Below are 19286 nucleotides of genomic sequence, written 5' to 3' on the forward strand. Positions count from 1 at the left end.
AGAACAAAGGAGACAGAAGCGACTGCAACAACCACCGTGGAATCTCCCTCCTAAGCGTCACTGGTAAACTGTTCGCTCGCGTCATCCTTGGCAGACTCCAGAAGATTGTTGAGAGGGTGTGCCCCGAATCGCAGTGCGGATTCCACGCAGAGAGGTCTACCGTTGACATGGTCTTCTCTCTAAGGCAGCTGCAGGAGAAGTGCAGGGAGCAGAGGAAGCCACTCTGTATAGCCTTCATCGACCTGACCAAGGCCTTTGACTTGGTCAGCAGGGATGGTCTGTTCAAACTGCTCCACAAGATAGGCTGTCCACCACGGTTACTCAAGATGATTCAGTCGTTCCACGAAGACATGAGAGGAACCATCCAATATGACGGCGCATTATTGGATGCTTTCAGAATCAGGAGCGGCGTCAAACAAGGATGCGTGCTTGCTCCGACATTGTTCGGGATCTTCTTCGCGCTCCTCCTGAAGCATGCCTTTGGATCTTCAACAGAGGGCATTTTGCTGCACACAAGATCTGATGGGAAACTGTTTAACCTTGCAAGGCTGAAAGCTAAGTCTAAGGTGCGAGAAGTCCTCATCAGAGACATGCTGTTTACAGGCGATGCTGCTGTAGTGTCTCACACAGAAGACCAGCTTCAAAAACTACTGGATCAGTTCTCCAAAGCATGCAAGGACTTTGGGCTTACCATCAGCCTGAAGAAGACAAACGTACTCGGTCAGGATGTTGCTGAATCCCCATCAATCAGCATTGACAACTATACGTTAGAGGTTGTCCACAAGTTCGTTTACCTTGGGTCCACCATCACTGACACCCTGTCGTTGGACACTGAGCTAAATAGGAGGATCGGAAAAGTGGCCAGAACTCTGTCCAGACTCAGCAAGAGAGTGTGGAATAACAACAAGCTGTACACTCACACCAAAATTCAAGTCTACAGAGCCTGCATCCTCAGCACCCTCCTTTATGGTAGCGAGACTTGGACCCTGTGTGCCCGCCAGGAGAAGAGGCTGAACGTCTTCCACTTGCGCTGCCTCAGGCACATCCTTGGAATATCATGGAAGGACAGATTGACCAACACTGCCGTCCTCGAGCAAGCTGGAATCCCAACCATGCACACCCTCCTCAGGCAGCGTCGACTCCGCTGGCTTGGCCATGTCCACAGGATGCATGATGGAAGGATTCCAAAAGACATCCTGTATGGTGAGCTAGCCTCTGAAAAAAGACCTCCCGGACGCCCCCAGCTGCGCTACAAGGATGTCTACAAGAGAGACCTCAGAGAGGTAGACATCGAGCTGGACAACTGGGAAAAACTAGCAGATGACCGCAGCAGATGGAGGCAGGGGTTACACAAGGGCCTTCAGAAGGGCGAGTTGAAGATCAGACAGCTAGCAGAGGAGAAGTGAGCGCACAGAAAGCGCACTAAGGACTTGCCAGACACCCACTACATCTGCAAGAGATGCAGCAAGGACTGTCACTCTCATGTGGGTCTTCATAGTCACAATAGACGCTGTAAATGAAGTCCTCAATTGAAACTTTAAAGGGCGCGATCCATAGTCTGTGCAGACTGCAGGATGCCTGCTGTGCTCCAGCACCAGCACTGTCCTTGGTGCGCTTAACGTTGGTGTTGACTGTGTTGCCCTGCTGTGGTCGTTTGCCTCTGAATCGGCATCAGAGTTGTACTCCTTCTGCTTGAGCTCTGGATGTAGCGGGAGCTCGAGAAGGTCACACCATAGCCATCGCAGGCACCTTAGTCATTGCTTGGATGATACGGGTTGGCTGCTGACTTCACAAGCTACTCAACAGTGGCCCTTCTGGGCCCTGTGGCATTTCACGAGGTGCAGGGCACACATTTAACTACCAACATTTAACTACCAGCATTTCTTCAGCTACTGTGTGCAGATTGAAGTCAAATCTCTAAATTTTGCAGGGGTGTTACTTGTAGAAAGAGGCTCTTTTTATGAAACCAATTAATTGTTTGTATGACAGTAGCATTTAGAAGCCGTACTCAAAGGTCAGAACTCCATTATGCTAGAGAGATACCAATATGTTACACACACATTGCCTGGCTCCAGATTTTTTGCTGGTAAGAGTAATTTAGGTTTAACACTGGTTTCTCAAAGTACAGAAACACTGATCAGATATGTATAACTCAGACAGTTTATTTCCTGACAAGTTTAAACAAACCCCTTAACTAAAAGTTTCTCAAGCATAACAGGAAAGTGGCACTTCAGCAGCAGGGGACGCCGGACAGCTGTGAACAGGTGGGAGTTCTTTTCTCAGGTCTGAGGCACTGGTACCAGGTCCATCGGAGAAGTCAAATTGCATTGATTTCTGCATTGCTTATATACAGTTTTTCCCCGCCTTGCTGTGCTGTTCTGTTAGGTCACTCATTACTATTTAAAGTATTTGCTCAATTGTTCGTTACTGGTTCTTACTACTTGTACTTTTGTCCCTCGTTTTGCTTGTGTGATTATTACATCTGGTTACACGAGATCACAACATGTTTGTTCTCTTATCCTTGTCTACATACGTTTTGCTGTAGTGACATGGCTGCTTATCTTAAGAGGGGGATTCCCTCATACATGCTCTTGGCTCATTAGATATGGGGGAGTGTGTGCCAAACCACCCCTTAGCTGTTACATACAAAGTTTTTCTGCAACTAAGCCCTACAAGGACAAAAACACAAATGGGTAAGGGTAGAGAATGAAAATCTGAGGAGAAATGAGCAGACAAGCAGAAGTCATAGCTTGCATTTGTGTATTTTATCAGGAAATCCCCAAGACACAAATGTGGATCCCTGTGATGGTCACATGTAATAATTTTGTGTGACTGGAATTGAACTTGAAAATATATTGTACAGCTGTTCTTGAGCTATATGCAGGCCTGACGACAGCAGTGCTGCGTCCCAGGACAGAACAGTAAATCGGCCCACACACAGGCATAAGCCTTGTTCATGCGGACATTTGGGTAGTGCTGCACCTGTACTGGCTGGTTATCAGCCAGCTGTGCTGCTGGACACGTTTTTCCAGCTCATCTAGGGATTCCAGCTACCCTGATAGGGTTGCCAACTTTCTAAATGCGTAAACCCAAAGACTCTTGCACAGCCCCTTCCACGAGGCCATACTCATGTCCTGCCCCTTCTCCAAGGCTCTGCCCCTGCTCACTGCATTCCCCTGTCTCCATTGCTTGCTCTTACCCACTCTCTCTCTCTTTCCCAAGGCTGTGATGAGGGGTTGGGATGTGGAAGGGGGTGTGGAGTGCAGGCTCTGGGAGGGAGTTTGGGCAATAGGGGAAAGGGGTGTTGTGTGGACTCTGTGGAGGAGTTTGGCTGTGGGCCCTAGGCTGGGGCTGGGGCTGGGGTTGGGGTTGAGGTACAGGATAGGGTGCTGTCTCTGAGTGGGGTTGGAGTAAGAGGTTGGGGTGCAGGAGGAGGTCAGAGGTTTTGCTGTGGTAGGGAGTTTAGGTGTGGAGTGCGGTTTCTGGGTTAGAGCAAGAGCTGGGGTGCAAGATGAGATTGGGGCGTAGCATTTACTTCAGGCACCTCACAACAGCGCACCCCACTGGCAGCGGCTCTTATGGGGATGAGCATGGGAGTCTCTTGTGCCACTGCCCCACAGCTCCCATTGGCTGCAATTCCTGACCAATGGGAGCTGTAGAGTTGGTGATCAGGGTGGGGGCAGCATATAGAGATCCCTCCTCTGCCACAGGGGCTGTAGGAATGAGCCGGCCACTTCTGCGAGCAGCAGTGGAGAGAGAGGGCAAGCGGAAGTTTGCTTTAGCCCCACTATACAGCTGGCAATAACACCTGGGGCCCTTTCAAATCACCCAAGCTCCTGAGAGATTCCCCTCATTGCTTCTCTTCTCCCTGTTGGCAGGCCTGGATCTGAGTGTCTAAACGATTTTTCATTCTTATGTCAGCGTAGTACATCATTGGGCAAATGCCAGCCTGAAAGTGGAATGCAGTTCCCCAGGGCTAGCCCTTGGCAGGGCGCCACCGTTGTGTTTACGTGCGACTCCCTAGTTGCGGCAGTTGTTGCTCCCATTGGCCACAGATCACTGTTCCGTGTCATTGGGAGCTGTGGGAAGCGGCATATACCAGGACATCCTCCGTGGCCAGTGGGACATGCAGTTGCCAGTACCTGCAGGGGTGCAGGTAAATGCAGAGGTGGCGACCTGCCTGGGGCACTAACCCTGGCAAACCACCACCATTTTATTGCTCGCCCTGGTCTAATGATGACTAAGCCTTTTCTAAAATAAAACACTGATGTGCTGTTACTTGAACATTGGGATTGGGCTTTTAGTTTTCATTCTTCAGAGTCCATGTAGTGCTGTTATGCTGGTATAATAGCAATATGGTCAGAAATTCCTAGTTATAGAACACAAAAGAAAAAGAAAACCAAACAGGCGCTGCAGACCAGCGTTCCCTGTAAGCACAGCACTTGGGCAGCCACCTATGAGAGACTCAGTTGCTGCCCAGCTAATTAGCAGAGCACCCACAGCCAGCAGCCTGTATTTCCATTGATTTGGCGTATCAGCACATACTGCGGTGCACATAACAAAATGTGTTCCTCACACGGATAGAAAAAATTAGAACACTGCTGCAGAGCCATAGCTTCTCCATACCATTGAGTCTGACTGAAAGAGCCCAACTTTAATACAGGACTCTATGTTGATGTACCATTTTGCACCTCTGCTGAGACCACCAGCAAGAATGCTAGAGAGACAAGGCGGGTAAAATAATATTTTTTGTACCAACTTCTGTTAGTGAGCAAGGTAAGGTTTCACAGCTTATGCAGATCTGAAGAACTCTGTAAGATTGAAAGCATGTCTCTCTCACAGGAGATAGTCTAACTAAAGGATACTACCTCACTCATCATGTCTTTGCTATCCTGTGACCAGAATGGCTAGAACAAGACTGCAGACAGCAAGAATGCTGACATGGTGTAACTGCTGAGATGATACAGACACCCTTCTGCCTAGAATTGGGTTAAGCCTACCAATTCATTTTACGCAGGCTACCAAGCAATCATTCAAAGCAATGACTTTTGCTTTCCATTAGTGTGATCCAAAAGTTAATGTATTATCTAGAGGTGAAAGGTTTCACAACCCATTACCGAGTCATTCACCTTTTGATTTACTTACAACTGTTACAATGTTTTAAATGATCAGGTTGCAAACAATGGAAAATAAGTTGCCACTTATGAACAATAAGTGTTAACTGAATGCAGATGCACACCATCAGATTGGCATGTCTGTGTTGTGGGATATCTTGTCAAAGAGCAGTAGAACCGTACAGAAGCCTTTCCAGTTCAGTGGGTCAAAAATCCACTTTTTTATGAAAGGCTAAATGTGAATTTGTGCGATTGACTATAATGGCTCCAATTTTGAAAGCTAGAGGTAACAGCGCTTCCAGTTGGTGGGATAATTTGAGAATAGTACATGCTCAAATGGCTAAAATATTGTGCTTTCTGCTACTGCTTTGCACAACTTAAAAAGAAAAAAAAAGTGTGGGGAAGGGATCATGCAGCCAATTTCAAAGTAAATCACAACCATATATAATCTCTCTCTGGTTATCTGTGAGTTGAAAGTTAGCTGTCAGTTATACTGTGGGGCAGTTTGGGGAACAATAGAACTTCCCCCACCTGAACACATTTGTGTGGTAGGCGCACCCATGTATGTTTTCGCCTTAATTTTGTCCTATCCTTTTTAAAGGTGTACTGGGTTGCATATTGTAAGTTAAATGCAGTAACTCTTAGAACAGTGTAAGTTTTTGCTGTTACAAATTTTAGTATGCAGTTTCAGACAGCAAAATATAGTTACACACACAATGTGTATCTTTTTAAGTTAAAAAAATCTGCTGTTACTGAGCAGTTAATGACTATTTTTTCCCAACAGTTGGAATGCAGGACCAGATTTGATAAGCTGATAAAAGAAAACAAAACTGAGAACATGTTGGAAGTGCTCAGAATGAAAATTGCAGTTTAGGTAGGTTTTGGGGTAGATAGTTAGACATTTTGATTGAACTTAAATAGTTTTATACCAATAAAGCACTGTTGTGGGAGTATGTTTTGTGGTACATTTGAAATTGACATGTTTAAGTGGGGAGGGGAATGTATGTTAATATGTTTTGCAAGAAAGTGATATTTGTAACATCATAAGCACAACAGGTGTTAAAGAACTAGATCTCACAAATCTGCATCAGAGAGAAAAATCTAACAACTTAGGTTGCGTCAGAATAATTCTGTAAGCTAGAAATATGCCTTTTGTCACTTTAGTTGGTGTTTTGTATTAACTAGCTGCTAGTAGATGATTCTTTGAATTCTGAAGCAGGTTTGTGTTCCTGGACTGCCACCCTAAAATTGGATGCATCAGTCAAGTGAAATGTTGGTTCAGTCTGGACTCGGGGTGTATGTCCTCACTTCAATGTGAGCTCAGGCTGTTATGTGGGTTTTAGACCAGTTCTTTCTACTTTCCCTATACAGAACCCTTAACTTGTGCTTATATGTGCTTTGAATCCAGTCTTGATTGCTTGGGGGCGTAAGTTAGAGTCCAGGTTTTCTCTAAGATTTTTATTGTTTGCATATCAGAAATAACAGAGATGCTTTTATCAACAAAGATACTAGACACCAGATAATACCCTTTTTTACCTAGTAACAGAGAGTAAGCCGTGCTAGTCTAGATACTATCAAAACAAAAAGCAGTCAAGTAGCATTTTAAAGACTAGCAAAATAGTTTATAGGTATTATAGGTATTTATAAACTATTTTGCTAGTCTTTAAAGTGCTACTTGACTGCTTTTTTTTTTTTTTTTTTTTTCCTTTTTTACCTCTGTGAGAACTGAGTCTGGCTTTAAGGGCTTAGTTGGATATAAGTGGAACTGGTTTAACTTAAACTAGTGCAAATGCTTGTGTAGATGCTATCAGTTCACACTTAGCTTTTATGTCTTTAGTTTGCAATTCTAAATCAGGTCTACAGGTAAACTTAAATTGATTTTAAATTCCCATCCTGTGTTTGTTTCAGTTCAGTGGTGGGTGGTAGATACACTCTTGTGGAGTGACTGTCGTATTGTGATTAGATTTAAGTGAAATAAAATAGCATGCTTTTAGTCCAAAATAAATTTCCAAATGTAAACTTAAAGCAAAATGGCAAAAAGAATGAATTGAAATTGTTACTTCAGTACGAGATCATGTCTAGGTCAGTCTCGTTTTATGAGTGCAAGCTTAAATTAATAAATCAGACTTAAAGAGAGATTGTGTCACCTCACAGGAAGACAACTGGCACAACTTCATGTGTAGCATTAAGATAATGGCTTGAGTAAGTGCAATTATCTATTTTGTGGATCGAAAACTTCTTTCCAGTCACGTATTGTGACCCCCATTATCTTCAGATGTATGCCCTCCATTACAACAAAGACATAGTTTGAAGATGGTAGTAGATTGGACACGTGTAACTGAAAATTGATTTTTGGCCTGCACTTGTCTTTCTGGTGGTGTGTAAGAAGCTAAGAACTTAGCTTGACTTCTGGATCGCAAATTGTGGGAAAGGTTGTGGGCCGTACTGCAGACTGACTCAAGTAAGTAAGGGAGTATAAGGCACTCCATGGCACTGGTGCCCTGTACTTCTGTGTTGAGCCAAGGTGAGAGAAAGGATGTTGTACTTACGGGGAGCCCTGAAGAGGTTTCAGGATGATTTGAAGGCTGACAAATGGGTTCCAAAAAGTGGTGTTTCAGGATGATCTGTCATCCATGGGTCAGGACTTACCAACTCAAGTAGGCACCCAGCCCTGCCATTACAGTAGATGCAAAACCTTCAGACCCATCTCCACTGCTGTCCCTCACAATTCACATTTCAGGATCGGGGAGTCCTATACATGCCTTTCACAACGTTACCTCACCCCCTGCACTAAATGCCACAATAGGAACTACCTTGCTGAAACCAGACAGTCCCTTCTCTTAAGTGTACTCATACAGAAAATTAATGAAAGAGAGAAACACCATATCACCCATGAACACACACTTTCCACAAACCCATCACTCCATGTATGATTTCTCAGTCCTCGGCTTCAGAGGAAATCTGCACATCATCTTCAAAAGATGGGCCTGGAAGCTAAAATGCATAACTTTGCTGGACACTAAAAATCATGGTCTTAATAAAAAGGCTAGATTTATGGCTTATTACAACAATGCATAACCCACACTAACTCCCTTTTTTGGCTTATGACTGCAGAGGTATTAAAGTGCTACCTTACCACAAAGAAAAGCTTGAAAACATGTCCCTTTCCACAACAGAAGTAGGTTCAATAAAAAATATTAACTCGCTCACTGTGCCTCCTGAAGAGGGAGATGGCAGCTCTGGGGATGCAACTAATACTCTACCTCGTTCTCTGGGTAGGTCATTAACGAGACAATTCAGTTCTTTGTAGGGCTGGCTATAGGCAAAGCAGTGTTCAGTTTACAAAATCAGCACACTTGACGTGAACATAGACTCTCCAAAGTGGAAACCTAGGGTGCCAGTCATATGCCTATGTAAATATTGGATAGACCACCACGTATTTCATTACAATACATTTATCCAGTCTATATGGTTGGGGGGAAAACTTGCCATATCTAAACTAGCACTTTTATTGGTAGAACTTTTGTCAGTCCTGGGTGCAAAAACCACACACCAAACCGACACTAGTTTCACCACCAAAACCACCAGCATGGGTAACACTATTTCAGTAGGAGATGCCGGCTTGCTGACACAGCTAGTGATGCTCATTGGGTGTGGTTTAATCACATCAGCAGGAAGAGTGTTCTCCCATCAGCATAGAGAGGCTACGTGAGACCTTACAGCAGTGGTGGAAAAAGTACCCCAAAAAGTGACTTGAGTAAAAGTACAGCTACTTTGTGAAAATGTAATTAAGTAAAAGTCAGTCCCCTGGAAAGCTACTCGAGTAAAAGTACAATGGTGATGTTTAATTATACTCAGGTATCGAAGTAAAAAGTAGCCATTGTATGGAAATTTGTGGTTAGTCATTGGAGTTATCATAGGGCCCCATTATTTTTCTTTCTTTCATATATATATATATATATATATATATATATACACGCACGCACATACCACATGTGTGCATATGTGTGTATCTGTGTGTGGGAAACAATATCTTTAATTGGACCAAATATGGTTGGTGAGAGAGACAACCTTTGAACTCCCCAAAGGGCTTTTCTCCAGGTCTGTGAAGCTCCAGAGGGCTAATCTCTCATCAACCAAAGCTATTCCAAAATAAGAAAAGACGTTACCTCCCCCACATTGTCTCTGTTTTAATGGCTTTAAAGCTTGACCTCTCTGAATCTCAGCTTTTGTCTGTAATTAAAAAATTATCAGACCTCTGCCAAAAATTCCCACAACTTTGAAAATTATAGGGGAAAAAAAAACTTAAAACATTACACAGAGTTATAAAAAATAAAAAAGTGCATCCCACCAAGCCCTTTTATAGCCAGAATGGCAGAGGCAAAACATTGCAGAGGGGATAGGGGAATGGGGTAGAGTCTGTATTCCCTATGAGTTTGTGCCTCATTGAAACTGCAAGTCGCAACAATCACACGTGTCTTCAGAGTCTCATACTAGGAACCCCAGTGACTTCCAGAGCATGAAGGAGGGTTGGAGGTTAAGATGGGAGCAAAGAAAAATTCCTTATTCTTAATCTTGATGCAAGAACAACACTGCTCAAAATTTCTCAGGTCAGGGAGCTCTAACTAGGTTCCCTGACCTGAGAGATTTCAGCACACTGATAAGCACAACTTGTAGTGAGAATGTAAACAAAGCCTGAAGGTGTGACTTGGTTATCAAGAATTGAATGAAAGGTGAATGTGTTTCAGCCATCTAGCCAGTTTGACTCATTTCCTTAGGCGACTCCTGGGAGAGCTGATTTCAGTATCCGTTATCTCCTCTGCACCCACCCACCCACCTGCCTCATATAGGGGAAGCAGAAGCAACAGCCCCCCATCCACCCCAAAAAAGTGAGCAAAACTTCTAAGCTAGCCATGGAAGCAGGAGCACAGAACCAACAGCTGGTAGGAGAGGGGCAAAGCTTTCCACCTCAAGAACGTAAGTGTCAAACCCCACTCCCCAGCTTATAGCCCAGTCTTCCTCCTCAGTTCCCCCGTGGGGCTCTTAAGAGGATGGGTGCGGGGGGGCGCGGTTTGGATCCAAACCTGCTCCACACTAACTCACACCCAGATAGCAGGGTTGCTCCAAATCCCAGCCAGCTGGCACACAGTGGGAAGCCCCCTCCCAATGTTAGTATGCCCCCCCAAACAGACAGAACTTGTTCTTCACCTGCACTCCAAACTCAGATGCCCACGCTGAGCTGCTTTCAGCCTAGCCTGCCTCACTCTCTTGCCACAGGGCTTCTACAGGGGGCCCTCTGTCCCACAGAAAATGGGGAAGCTCCTGTTGTGGGCACCCCCACCCCGCTGCTGCTGCTTCCACTAGAGCAGAGGAATTACCTGAGGTGGGGTAAGTGCCACTGTCCTCCAAGCTGAGATGCTGGGTTTTCTCTCCTACCTAGCTAGCTGGCTGCAGGTAAAGTCACATGAGACTATTCATATGCACCCCTCCTCACCACATCGCCCTGGGTAGCAGCCCTGCTCGCTCAGGTGTAGGGCTGGTAGTGGCTGTATAGATAATGTTTGTGCAGCTATTAAAAGGCTATTTTTGACTGAAAAGGTGTTAATGCAGCTATGAAAGGGGTTCTTGTTTGACAGGGTCATTGTGTTGATGATTTATTTTTATAAATTGTCATTGCGTGGTGATTGGATAATTGCACATGCAACTGTGCTGTAGCAAATTGGAATACTAGCTTGCACAACTGATAGTGGGGTGATGAAAGCAGTGAGTAACTAAATGCTTTTGGAAATGGTAGGTGAGTAAAAATTCCAATATTTTCTTTAAAATGACTTGAGTAAAAATCACCAAGTTGCACAAAGATTAATTACTTGACTAAAGTACAGATCCTGAGGAAAAACTGAGTAGTATAACGACTTACTTTCCACCTCTGTTGTATGCTGGTGCAGCTACAGCATACAGCTGATACAGTAATGTAGACAGAGCCCTAGTAATTGCTTATTTTAAGTTTATAATAGTATACACTAAAATGCTTTTCCATAGAACAAAGCTGTTTCAGCTTTCAGTGCTTCCCCATTTTAAAAAAGCATAATGTCCAAAGACTCACCGTATAGCTGATGTTTTGCGTTTGTGCATGCTCTTTCTTATACATACTATTTCTTGTTTATATGTCAAGCTGTTTTACAATTACTTGATTTTAGGCATTATCTAGGCCAGTTTCAAAATGTTTAAAGGCCATTAAAGTCAATGGAAAGAGCTCTACTGACTTTAGGATCAGACATTGCCTGAGGGTTAGATTGTGAATCCTGTACTGTATTGGAGAATAGTAGTATGTGTAGTTTCCCTTTCCGTCAGTAGAACTAACTTGTGCATAGTCAGTTGTGTTAACATCATCCAGAATCTAGACTAAATGACTTTTAAAGAATACTCACATGGTGACATTACCAAAGTAAGTTAATTTATAGCTGTTTGTTTCCAAGTATGTGGTCAGGAAACTTTTGAAATGCTTAGCTATTGTTAACTAGATATTATTCAGTGCAAAAGAATCCTTTATGGGCTAATATATGCTCAGCATTAGCATGAGGAGTTAGGCAATTGGAAGATTTTTATAATTTTTTGTACCAATTTTTTCTTTAAAAATAATCTTGACTATATCTATCGAAGTTCTGGCTATACTACTACCACTTACCTTTCCAGGTCCTTAACTGCGGTTAATGTAAAAAGGTCCTTGTTAAATGGATTTGAGAGGGCAGCCATGATATAAGTGTATTGTGTGAAACTGCATCCACTTTGCTCATTATGAATAGTAACAGAGAGGGAGCCGTGCTAGTCTATACACCAAAACAAAAAGCAGTCAAGTAGCGCTTTAAAGACTAGCAAAATAGTTTTAGGTGAGCTTTCGTGGGACAGACCCAAGAAAGCTCACCTAATAAACTATTTTGCTAGTCTTTAAAGTGCTACTTGACTGCTTTTTGTTTTGCTCATTATGTCATTTCACTTACAAATTCTCCAGTTTGTCTTTTGGTCTCTCCTTTGCAGAAGATAGCCATGGTTTTCACATAAGTTGTTACTCTGACCATCAGGGTACAAACTCATTCCCTTTTATAAATTCATAATTTCTTTTAAGGGCATAATAGACATATGTAAAAGATACATCCCTCCTCCCCCCGATGACTACTTTACTAGAACAGCGCAACTCAGTGATGGCCAACCTAGGCTAGTGAGTGGGCTGCATGAGTGGATATGTATCTTGACTTTTCAGGATGTGCCGCTTGAACTGATTGATGCGAATGTTGTGTTCTGTTATCACGCACCTCATCAGCACACAACAGCCCTTGCTTTCCATGCACATCTCATTAATAATACTGTTTTCTGGGCAACAATACAGAAAATCAGCAAGTCTCACAGGCCTCACACACAAGCCTGGTGGACCCCAGATTTGCCACTACTGATACAGATGTATAATAGCAAACATCAGCTAGTGAAATTACAGATTTGAGCATTAAAATGTTGATTGTTGGATCTTTGATAATGGTGAGTAAATTTTTGTTGGGGAACTGGCTTCTGATTGTGGGAGAAAAAGGCGCTGTGAAATAATGCTTCATAAATTTAAGTATTTGTTCAAATGAAAAAGAAAAGTGAAAAGGCCTGAGTAAAGAAATGATTGGTTTGAGAAGTCTTTCACATATAATTCAGTGGTGATTTGAGTTTGATAGCCTATAACTATTTTAGTAATAAGTTCTAGCTTTATGGCATGTTCAAACAATTTTTCTCCAAATGTAAGAAGAAGTTAGCATAGATCTTCAGAAGAAGGGCTCTTACATTTGAATTTTAATTTAGAACACACAGAACTATATTATTATGAACTCAGCCTTTAAAAGCTGACATTTTAAGTTCTGACATGGATAATTCTTAATGATTTTTAGGATGCAACTAGTCTGTATCACTTTGCCATACAATTTCTTAATAATTTGCAATTGTAGCTAGTGTTCTCAGAAAACAAGTATAAATAAATTAATATTTATAACATGTACCTAGGCTTCTGTATCTGCTATAGATTTCAGTGAAATCAGTTTGGTTGGGAAATGATTGACTTAACATTTTGGTCGTTTAAAAGCACTTCAGTTAAGTTTTCCTACTTTGATCACAAACCAGTTTGAATTATATTTTTCAACTGAAAGTGGTATAAAGACAGACAACATGTGATTGAAGAGTATTGATCTTTTGGATTCTACTTGACAAGCTTGGACATTTTCAGGCTCAAATTCAAAGTTTAATAAAATAACCTGTGACAAGTGGAGTATGGTTATTTACATAGAGTACTAATATTGAAAACTTAGAATGTCCTCTTTGCCATTTTAAGCTTTTTGACTGATTAATAGCTCTCTGGACAACAGAAAGGTTGAGAAAAATTGAAAACACTTTGAAGGTTGAAAACACTTTTCTAAAGTTTACCAAGAGGGTATAAATGTGTTCTTTTAAATCACTTTTATTAGTATTTTGTGTAATTTGTAGAATGCTGCCTTAAGGTGTGAAGTAAAATGTTAAAAGTGACCAACTTCTGTTGTCGTGTTGGATTTAAAAGACAAGGGAAGAGTACATGTTGAACCAAGAAAGAGCTTGGAATGAGTTGTAAATGTTTTGTTACCTTCTGACAGTTAAATCATAGGACAAACTATTGTAAATTTGTTCGTGGGGCATGAATGGTCTTAGTATCTGAATCAGACAGTAAGGCTACAAATGACACGAATCAGTGAAGGTGTTCTAAATGAGTGAGTGATGAGTGTAGTGGAGGAAAAATGAAAAATTTAACATCCAGTCCAGTGAACATTTACAGGCATTTGTGAACCATGAATAGTGATGAGAAGCAAGTATATGGTATGTGTAAAAAGTCTTGGGCAAAGGGGGGGATACCATGTCTCACACCATTAAGTAGTCAATAAAAGCACAGTAGGCATTCTTCCAGTCAGCTAACAGCACCATGTAATCCACCATGCACACTGTCAGAAAAGCATCTGGTGTTAGTTTCAAAAATGGTGACGTCAGTTTACATGATATTGAAATGCAGAAATACTGAAGTTGTCTCCTTGTTGTACTAAGCAGTTTAATAAAGATATGAGTTTATTTGAAGCAGTATCTCAAATCTAACTCAACTGTGGTAAGAAATCATGTTTACTTCTTCTGCTTCAGTATTTCAGCTTTATGGAGGAATATTTTTGTTTATCACAGAATCATAGGGCTGGAAGGGACCTCAGGAGCTCATCTAGCCCAGCCCCCTGCTTCAAGCAGGATCAACACCCCCTCCCCCCCCCAAGTCGTCCCAGCCAGGACCATGTCAAGCCGGGACTTAAAAACCTCAAGGGATGGAGAACCCACCACCTCTCTAGGCAACGCATTCCAATGCTTCACCACCCTCCTGGTGAAGTAACAGCAACGAAGGGTCCTGTGGCACCTTATAGACTAACAGAAGAGTTTTGAGCATGAGCTTTCGTGAGCACAGACTCACTTCCTCAGATGCTGGTCTTGGAAATCTGCAGGGCCATCCTGCAGATTTCCAAGACCAGCATCTGAGGAAGTGAGTCTGTGCTCACGAAAGCTCATGCTCAAAACTTTTCTGTTAGTCTATAAGGTGCCACAGGACCCTTTGTTGCTGTTAGAGATCCAGACTAACACGGCTACCCCTCCGATCCTGGTGAAGTAGTTTTTCCTAATATTTAACCTCCACCTCTCCCTCTTCAGCTTCAGACCCTTATTCCTTGTTCTGCCATCTGACACCACTGAGAACAGTTTTTCACCCTCCTCTTTAGAGCTGCCCTTCAGTAAGTTGAAGGCTGCTATTAAATTAACCCTAAGTCTTCTCTTCTGTAAATTAAACAAGCCCAAATCCCTCAGCCTATTCTCATAGGATATCTGAATTCCTGGAACGATACGGGTATATACATATAACTGTGAATGCAGGTAAGTAATTTGACAGACATATTAGGGAACATATATCTTAATTTTGATATTTTCCTCCCAATACTTTTGATAACTTATAGTACAGGAATTGATATGCTTTATCTGTGCAATACATTTCATTTAGAGGCATGCTTTCAAATTTGAAATAACCATTCTTTTTTACCCTCTGTTTTTTGTTTTCGTTTTTTGTATTTTTTGGGTGGAGTGCGTGTGTGTGTTACTTCAGTTGAGGTTGTTATTTTGAGCCATAAAGAAAGAATATGAGGATGCATCTTTATTTGGGGGAAGGTGTATTCTTAATTCTAGCTAGTTAACACAGGAGATGAAATCCTAGTAAGGCAGTTATCTGCAAACACGCATGTAAGCTACTAAAGTATCTCCTAGGCAGTCTGTAGGCTTTATTACAACCTGATTACAGGTGCAAAGGCTACAAACTGACTTGCCATCATTAGATCTTACATTAGTTATGTCATATAAACCAAGAATAACTTCATTTCACTGCGACCCCTGCTTCTGAGAACAAAAAGTACTATAAGATCCCAAGAGAGGGAACCAAAGCCTAAGTCCTTTCAAACCCTGCCACACTGAGAAAGGCGGGAAGAGCCAAAGCCTCCCTGCCTCAGGCTCAGAGGTGGAAAGTAACTAAGAAATACTTAGTTACACTACTACTTAGTTACGCTACTGAAGAATGGATTTCCAGTGTTTGTACTTCACTCAGCTAATTTTTAAAAATAGTTTGACTTTTACTCAAGTCGTTTTTAAGAAAATATTGTACATTTTACCTGCTGCTATGTCCAGAAGCACTTATTTACTGCTGCTTTCATAACAGAACTAACCTTTTCACAGGCCAGCATTCTGATTGGCTAAAGCACAGCCACATGCGTGAAGCATTCAGTCGTCTTGCAGTGATGATTAAAAACAAAACGGGAAAAAAAGCACAATGACCCAGCAAGCAAAGAAGCCTTTAAAAGCTGCATCAACACCTTTTCATTCAAAACCAGTATCTGTGCATAGGTGGGGAGTTCCAAGGCTCCTGGGCTGGATTCGGTGTGCTGGGGAGAAGCAGCATGGGGCTGTGCACTGCTTGGGGAGCGGGGGTGCTGGAAACTGCTCATAGGATGATTTCCTCACTGCTACTGTTGGGCAGATTTTGGCCAATAGGAGCAGCAGAGGGTGGTACCTGGGAGTGGCAGGGAGCGTGGAGCCAGATAAGTGCCTCTCCCCTCCCTGCATGGACAGACCCCACCCCATTCCTATCCCTCTGCCGTGTGGGGCCTCCCTCCCCACTCTGCCAGTCTCAGTCAGTTCCTACGCCCCACCCCTGCCCAGCTCTCCTACTCAGTCCAATCCTGCATTCTCCCGTGCACTTGCATCCTCCCTCCTGGACAGACACCCTCCCATGGGTGTGCTGCAGGGAGGGGCACTCCATCTGGGCCAGAGCAATCCCCATCCTGGCGGTCCTGGGTGCACTGTGGGCAGGGGGTGCTCCAGCCAGGCTGAAGCAGCCCCAGTCCCGGTGCACCTCTTGGTAATCTGCAGTTGTTGTAATTTGACTCCTATATTTAATTTGGTCACACCTTAACTTTATAAATGAAGGCTGCGACTATATTTAAAATTCCAGATTTGAAATATACAGTGTATATGTATGTGTGTGTATACACACACATTGTGGGTGCGTAACTGGTTGCATAACGGTTCACAGAGAGTAGTTATTAACAGTACACACTCCTGCTGGAAGGGAATGACAAGTGGGGCTCTACAGGGGTAAGTTTTGGGGCCAGTTCTGTTCAAATCTTTATGAATGATTTAGATAATGGCATAGAAAGGACGCTTAACAATTTTGCAGATGATACGAAGCTGGGAGGGGTTGCAAGTGCTTTGGAGGGTAGGGTCAGAATTCAAAATGATCTGTAGAAACTGGAAAACTGGTCTGAGGCAAATAGGGTGAAGTTGAATAAGGACAAGTACAAAGCAACGAAGGGTCCTGTGGCACCTTATAGACTAACAGAAGAGTTTTGAGCATGAGCTTTCGTGAGCACAGACTCACTTCATCAGATGCTGGTGACCATCTGGACAATCAGTGCAGTTCTCGAGTCTTGCTCACCACACTCTTGTTAATGTATCCCAGAATCATATTTGCGTTTTTTCACAACAGTGTCACACTGTTGACTCATGTACTCACCTGACAGTCCACTATGACCCTAGATCCCTTTCAGCACTACTGTACCCTACAGAGTCCCTTCCCATTTTGTATGTGTGAAACTGATTGTGACCAGCATCTGATGAAGTGAGTCTGTGCTCACAAAAGCTCATGCTCAAAACTTTTCTGTTAGTCTATAAGGTGCCACAGGACCCTTTGTTGCTGTTAGAGATCCAGACTAACACGGCTACCCCTCCGATACTTGACAAGTACAAAGTACTTCACTGAGGGAAGAACAATCAGTTTCACACATACAAAATGGGAAGGGACTCTGTAGGGTACAGTAGTACTGAAAGGGATCTAGGGTCATAGTGGACTGTAAGGTGAGTACGAGTCAACAGTGTGACACTGTTGTGAAAAATGCAAATGTGATTCTGGGATACATTAACAAGAGTGTGGTGAGCAAGACTCGAGAACTAATACTTCCACTCTGCCCTGCACTGATTAGGCCTCAGTTGGAGTACTGTCTGCAGGTCTGAGCACCACATTCTAGAAGAAATGTGGAGAAATTGGAGAAGGTCCAGAGAAGAGCAACTAAAATGTTTAAAGGCCTAGAAAATATAACCTCTGAGAGAAGATTAAAAGAATTGGGTTTGTTTATTTTGGAAAGTGAAGGCTGAGAGGGAACATAAAAGCAGCTTTCAAGTACCTAAAAGGATGTTACAAGGAGGGGGAAATATTATTCTCCCTAGCCTCTGATGATCAGACAAGAAGCAATGGGTTTAAATTGCAGCAAGAGAGATTTCGATTGGACATCAGGAAGAATTCCTGTCAAAGTGATTAAATACTGGAATAAATTGCTTAGGGAGGTTGTGCAGTCTCTATCATTGGGAAAGTTTAAGAGCAGGTTGGATAAATATCTAGCAGGGATGACAGGGATGGTGCTTGGGGAAGGAGGGAGCACTGGGAATGGACATTTTTGAGAGCAGATTGAAGATAATTCTGGTAGGAATCTAGTATTATACTAAAATATGTGGCATTTAGATCAATTGATGTGAGGCATTTGCTGGGTTTGATTGTTTCTAAGCAGAATCTGTGGTAAGGAACATAGTGATAAGACATTTCAGGCCAGTAAGTCTTTCTACAATTAAAAAAAACAAAAAAACAAAAAAAACCTACACATTAATTTTGTTATCTTTCTTTCTCTCTTTAGTGGTTCCCTTGTCAGTTCCTCCCCCCCCCCCCCACTTCTTCCTCTGACTCAGTAGCAGGAATGGTAAATTGCCTGCTGGATATAAAGGCCACCCACTTGGTTTCTCAGGAGGAATGAGGGAGAGGATTCTGTTTCCTCTATTTTAGCTATCATGGGTAGTCTGCCAAGTTCTAAACCTCAAGTGATGACAAATTCTTCTAGGCCTACAAATTCAAGATGGAATCTTCTGGCCCCTTTGGAGTCACAATAGAGTCCAAGGAGTTTTTCACATTATTGCATCTAAAAAAGTGTAACTTTTCATAGCATTTTTGTGCTCAGTATCTAGAAGATATACATAATTAGATTCCAGCAATCCACTGTCCTTTTGTTGCAGTCTTCCAGTAGGTAATCGTCATTCTTTTACCCCATATCAGTTAATTCTACCTTACAGTCCACTGTCTTAAAACTTGCTTCAACTGTATTTGGTTTCTAATAAACTGATCTCATAGTGGGAAGGAATGCACCTGATAGTGTGAATTTGACAGGTCAGGTCATAAGTAAATACTTAGTGGTAAGAGTAACTTTTTTTTTTTTTTTTTTTGTTTTAAGGAAACCAGAGATTTCAAAAGTTAAGGTGTGTTTTTATATACATATTTTCCAGTGTAGAGAACTAGCTGACCACTAAAATTGACCTTGAAATATTGGTATTTTTCTGACATTTCTTTGAAAGTAGAAGTCTGTTGAATACTACTGTTTTTATGAAGTACTTGAAAACTAGATCTTTATGAGAGTGGCTAGTTTTTATTTTCTACTTTCATGGTGTGGTTAAAAATTTCCAAGCTTGTTAATGCATTTATATGGTAATCTCCTATGTGAATATTGTTGA

The 19286-nt window shown here is 42.4% G+C and overlaps 1 protein-coding gene across 1 annotated transcript in view; it reads left to right on the forward strand.

The window, feature by feature from the left end:
• The window catches only part of SLC25A13 (solute carrier family 25 member 13), a 153941-nt gene that overhangs the window by 60350 nt on the left and 74305 nt on the right, over window positions 1-19286 (forward strand). The gene's annotated exons all lie outside the window — the stretch shown is intronic.

This window comes from Carettochelys insculpta, chromosome 2 (genome assembly GCF_033958435.1).
Source record: "Carettochelys insculpta isolate YL-2023 chromosome 2, ASM3395843v1, whole genome shotgun sequence".
Classification (NCBI taxonomy): Eukaryota; Metazoa; Chordata; order Testudines; family Carettochelyidae; genus Carettochelys; species Carettochelys insculpta.